The 5392-nt window shown below is 50.0% G+C and overlaps 1 long non-coding RNA gene across 1 annotated transcript; it reads left to right on the top strand.

Annotated features, from left to right (window-relative positions):
* The first annotated feature begins 6 nt into the window (after positions 1-6).
* Positions 7-4531, top strand: LOC117151805. The gene is made up of 2 exons (XR_004461937.1): positions 7-1857; positions 1930-4531. It is a non-coding gene; the product is annotated as an uncharacterized LOC117151805 (long non-coding RNA).
* The last annotated feature ends 861 nt before the right edge of the window (positions 4532-5392 follow it).

The following is a 5392-nucleotide window of genomic DNA, read 5'->3' as shown; positions in this document are numbered from 1 at the left end:
CGATGCATAATGGAGGTAGGCCATTGGGTAGGTGGTACTTCAATTCCGGCAGAAGAGGAGTTGACAGAGAAAGAGAGAAACGGCGTGGCTGAGAGAAACGAGCCGAGACAGAGTGGTCGAGGTGAAGGGAAAGGAAGAACGGAATCCGGTGGAAAACGAGAAACGGGGGCAAGAAAGACAGGAAAAGAGAGACGACGTTCGTGGTAGGAGAAACGGCGCTGAATAATTGAGGAGCGAGCAATTTAGGGATGGTGAGTCTCCCTATTACCGTCAACCCTGCTGAACGGACTCGCGATCTTCCCTTTCTATCGCGTTGCGGCCTTGTCATCGAAAGCAGCTGCGATTTTCGTGGCGAAGAAGTATGCCTGCAATAATTAAAACCCCCTTACACTGTTAATCGCGTTAAGGGAGCATTTCGCTTAATTAACTCGCGTCTTCTACACTGCGGCGTTCGTCTGGTATTCCGAGAAAGGAGAAAGGGTGCGTACCAGTCAGTCTGTTCGCGCTCAGTTTCGATTACAGCCGAGGGATGACGCGCGGACGTCGCTTCTCCGCCAAAGATCTTTCATTGTCAAAGCTCCGAAATTCGAGACGCCTCCCCTCATCTCGTCAGATTCTCGCGACGATTATAAAGCAGCACGCGGCAGGATTTCGTTCGTGCAGCGAAAATTACAGAGTAGTGGTGGAATCGAAACGCTCGGACATGAGTTAGACGAATAAAGAGTAGCGGTCGTAAAAAGTCGCATGTAGGTTGAAGACCGGAAAATGCATCGCGCGGATGAACCACGACACCTCGCGTGCCGTTTTCGATCTCCTATGAGACAAGATGTAACGTAAAATGATGTTACGGCTTCCACATCCCATTGAAAAGGAAGCGCAAATTCCATTTGTCGGCAGCACCGCGAATAAAGACGTAGACGAACCTGGGGGATAGCTTGCTATCGATTCGCGGTTCTTCCGGAATATTTACGTTCGAGCGAGCGAAGATTGACCCGCCGCTGGAATTTTGTTTAAGGTTCCACCGAGCAGACCCGTTTGGCGTTTCGCCATGCCAGAATCAATTGCGAGATAGCCGAAACCCAGAGACGCTTCCACGTTGCCGAAAAACCATATAGTATGGAACAATGGTGGAATTCAGAAGGGAAATCAACCGAAACTATCGGACGAATCGATAAAAATCTGAAAGTAGACGGGGAAGCAGCGTGTTCGAATCCCAACGTGTCCTGTTTACCGCGTGGAGCGCGGCTAACTTGTCGTTTGTTGCCTATAAAAAGATCGAAAGATCGCAAAACGGCCGATAGAGAGCTCGGTGGTCCAGCGCGGGAACACGTAAAGCAAAAGGGGAAAGAAGGACGGATGCAAAGAGAAAAACGCGAGGGGGAGAGAGAAGAAGAGAAGGAAAGCCGTATATCGATGCGAGTAAGTACACAGGCGGTCGTGTCAGCGCGAGAGGGATATTTTTTCGAGAAGTCGCTTGAGAGACGCATCTCGATCGTGAAAGCGTGCTGGTCGGCCACCGGAAGTTGTCGCGCGTTTCCCCAACGAGGTAGGGGGAGAAATAGCGTCGGGGCGAGGATCGACGGGGCCTGGGTGTGCTGACGAGGAGGGAACAGAGGGATCGACCAAGAACGACCAAGTGACACACACCAGAGACGACGCGATAAAGAGGAAAGAGAGAAGAAAACAGAGACACGCGGAGAAATGAAGAGAAGAACGATAGAGACACGAACCGAAGAGAAGAGAAGAGAAGAGAAGAGAAGAGAAGAGAAGAGAAGAGAAGAGTAGAGAAGAGAAGAGAAAACATGCGGCGCTTTTAAATATAGACGCGCGAGAGCGCGCGCATAACCATAGATGCAGGTAGGTTCCGCGAAGCGATCGTCCGCGACCCTCTCTTTCCGTCCCGTAGCGGTTACACGTGTGCTCACACAGAGAAACAGAGAGGACCGCGTGTATGCACGCAGAAGCGTGTTATCAAAGGATTGGAAGGCAGCCGAAGCGGCTCTGCATGAAATTTTGCGTGCATTATAAATGCGCGCAGCCTTGCGGGTGGGAGCGAGACCGGCACTGTTCCTCCGATAAAGACGAGAACAACGGAGATCGAGAGACAGGTGAGCGATGGGGAGAGGAACTGTTGGAGAGGAGAGGAGAAAAAGAGAAGAGCGGCGAGGAGAAGGCGAGGGCAGAGGAGAGGGAGAGACGCGTATGGAGCCCTGACCAGGCAGGGTTAGGTTGGGCCTGAAACGTTGGTTGGACGCGACTCTAACCTACCGTAACGCTATAAAAATAACGGCTACCCTCGTCCTTCTTTCACGCGACATGCCCACCATCTGGCCCTCTTTATTCTTCCTGCTGGATTATCCTGCTTCCTCGTCGCACGAGCGACGATCTTCTATTGGCGGCGTTACTCTGTTACGCACGGTGCAGCAGGGACGATGATCATCGAACACAGAACAGAGGGAGGGACGTGTGTGTGCGCTGCTGAGGGCGGAAGGGGTACGTAGTGCAGGAGGATAGAGAGAAAGAGTCCGTACGGTGTGCGTGTGTGCGTGCGTGTGTGTGTATGTGTGAGCGAGCGCGCGTTTGCGAGCGTGTGTTTGTGCGCGCGCGATCGGAAGAGGACAGCGGAGGGATAAGAAAGAAGAGCCGTCCGGAGAAGAAGGTACTTACGCGTGTGCTTGCATGCGTACGGAGCATGTGTTACGTGAGAAGCCCGTTTACGTCGCGCAAAAATTACTCTCGTTGTGTACGATTGCCCCCGATTCGATGTCGATTCGTCGTCGATTCGTCGTCGATTCGAACGCACCCGTTCGTAGTGGCTTTTCGCGTAATCTGCCAGCAGGCTCTTTCGATTCGTCCCGCTCGTTATTCCTGGCCGAAGACTTTATTAGTCGAGGGCTGGAGAGACGAACCTTTGAATTTTCCACGCGTTTTCAACTGGATTCACTGTGTCGAAATCGATCATCCGTCTCTTGGAGTAATTTTGTCGTTTGTAGTCGACGTTCGATCCATTCGCTGCGAGAATAACGAACGGACGCAACTCGCGATCGAAGGAGCGAGCAGCGGATTAAAATTTAATTAATCATTAGGTGATAAAAAATTGGCTTGCCCGTTTATTCGCTTTAACCAAACGCTCCTAAATCAGATTAACCATCCCCTGTTCGATGTTCTTTCCGAATTAATCCATTTTTAATTTCACTGTTAAGACTGTTTTTTATTCGAATTATTTACACGGCATTCGGAAATTTCCATCAACGTACTGTTCCGCCAAAAATGGACGCTTTGATCGTTGGTAATTCCTCGGGATCTGCTGTAATCGCGTTCGCTCGTAGAAAACGAGGCGAAAATAAATATTCGAAGAAGGAGGTGAATCTTAAGGGGTGAGGATCGAAAAGGGCGTCGATTAAGATTCCGACGCTCGAAGCTCGATACACGAGGCAAGGAGGGATAAAGGGTTACTACGATGGCAGTCATATAAACGAGATGGACGTTTCTCGAACCGGTTGGCACCTGCTCCACGGTGTGTTTCAGTCGGCCACGGCCTTTCGTTTATAACGGAGAAGAACAAACCGATCGAGGAGTGCAACGTGCATCGTGGATCGGCCAGTGGACAACGTGGATCGGCGAGGGGAAGCGAGAGGGCAGGAAAGGCCGCGAAGAAAACGTGCAGCAAAACGGTCCGCTCCACACTTGCGGGCTATCCTGTGAAGGTCGATCTTCCGAACCAGAACAGTCGCGAGCTGTGAATGCGATCGTATCTTTCGGATTCACGCGTTCCGATAAATCGAACAGCGTCCGTTTAGTTTAATACCGATGCGCGAGCAATGATCGAGATATCGAAACGAAGAACGAGGACGATACGACGATGACGCATCGTTGCCAGATCGGGATGGAATGCAAACGATGCGCCAATCGGTAACCTCTTCGACTCTGCTGTCTGTCTTCCTCGTTCTTTTCTTCGTTTCCAGTTCTCATCTTTTATCGCTCGATTTCTTTGGACGTCGACGCGATGCACGAAACTCGTAAAAGTAAAAGTAAAAGTAGATACGTATCGGTAAGATAGTTGGAACTGTTATTGCTATGACCGAGCTTTGAGCGATGCCACAAGAAATGGTATTTGTACGTACAGTTGTCTTTTTAAATCAGGTTCCATATTTCACTTCTATAGTATCAACTTTTTGCAGTGATTTAAATGTATTACCAAATGAGACGAAATTTAATACACCTACTGTATACTTGGATCTAATTAAATAGCGAATGCTGTAACACGTACAACAGCGTATAAATTTCGTATCGTAGATCGTACGCGTAAATTTTTTATGGGTGACTTTACCATTTAGCGAGAAGAAAGTGGATCTCGGCGACATAGCGCGACCACATCGCAGTAGCATGCAAAAGAAAAAAAAAAACTATATTTGTCGCTTGACAAGGATTACTCGAATAACGTACTCTATTATATCAACGTCTGAGAAATCAAATTGATCAACTCCATTTTCTATAAACCTGCAGTTGCATTATTCGAGATGATTAAGAACGACTTGGCAAAAAACAAATTACTCGCATCCATAAGATTACTCGTCAGAAAGAAACGGCACAAATAATCGTAAATGTCGAGGTAAATTGAAATAAACCATATCTGCAACGTCACTACTTTTCCACTCTACTAATTTTTCCAGTTGATCAGTCCATTTTTCGACGCATTTTACGCGCATGTATAAATTGGCGGTATCGCGATCCATCGTAATCCCCGTACCAGTAATTGTACACACCAATCAGGGGAATCGCTTAAATACTGCCAAGGGGGTGTGTTGGACACCACCGACGGTCAGTTAAAGGGAGAAGGAAATTTCGAGAAAGAAGGATCAGGATTCGCGGAGATCGCGTTTCGAAGATCGCGGACGTTCGTCCTCCCTCCCCGGTATTTGTCGAGGACGATGGCTTTTTCCACCCTCGGCATCGAAATGTTCCCCCCGCCCTGGCCCCTTAAGCAACGGAAGCGTGCAGCTCCCTCCATCCCGTGTTCGTGAAAACGTGCACGTGCTCGGTGGCTAGCAGCCAGGACTGGCAAACCTGTTCGCAGCTAGGCCTGCCGCGGCAAGGGCACGTACACGCCCCCTACGCGTCGCCTGCATCTGGGGATGGCTGCCAGCCTAAAGGGTAGGTATACGCACTGGGAGTTACGTTGGGGTAGGCCTAGAGCCGGCTTGCGTGGGCGTGGGTGGCTCCACCCCGTCCAGGCTCATCCTTCTGGGGGATGAAAAAATAGAGAGAGCCAGGGGGAGAGAGCGAGAACGAGTAACCGGGTTAGAAACGGGGAGAGAGAAATCGAGGGAGAGGGAAAGAGAGGGGCAGAATGGCGAGCGAGATAGTCGCTCGGACCGTGGAAGCGGCCGAC

The sequence above is a fragment of the Bombus impatiens genome, unplaced genomic scaffold, assembly GCF_000188095.3.
Source record: "Bombus impatiens unplaced genomic scaffold, BIMP_2.2 scf_0452, whole genome shotgun sequence".
Taxonomy (NCBI): domain Eukaryota; kingdom Metazoa; phylum Arthropoda; class Insecta; order Hymenoptera; family Apidae; genus Bombus; species Bombus impatiens.
The sequence above is the reverse complement of the archived record's forward strand: the minus strand, read 5'-3'. Positions and strand labels throughout refer to the sequence as shown.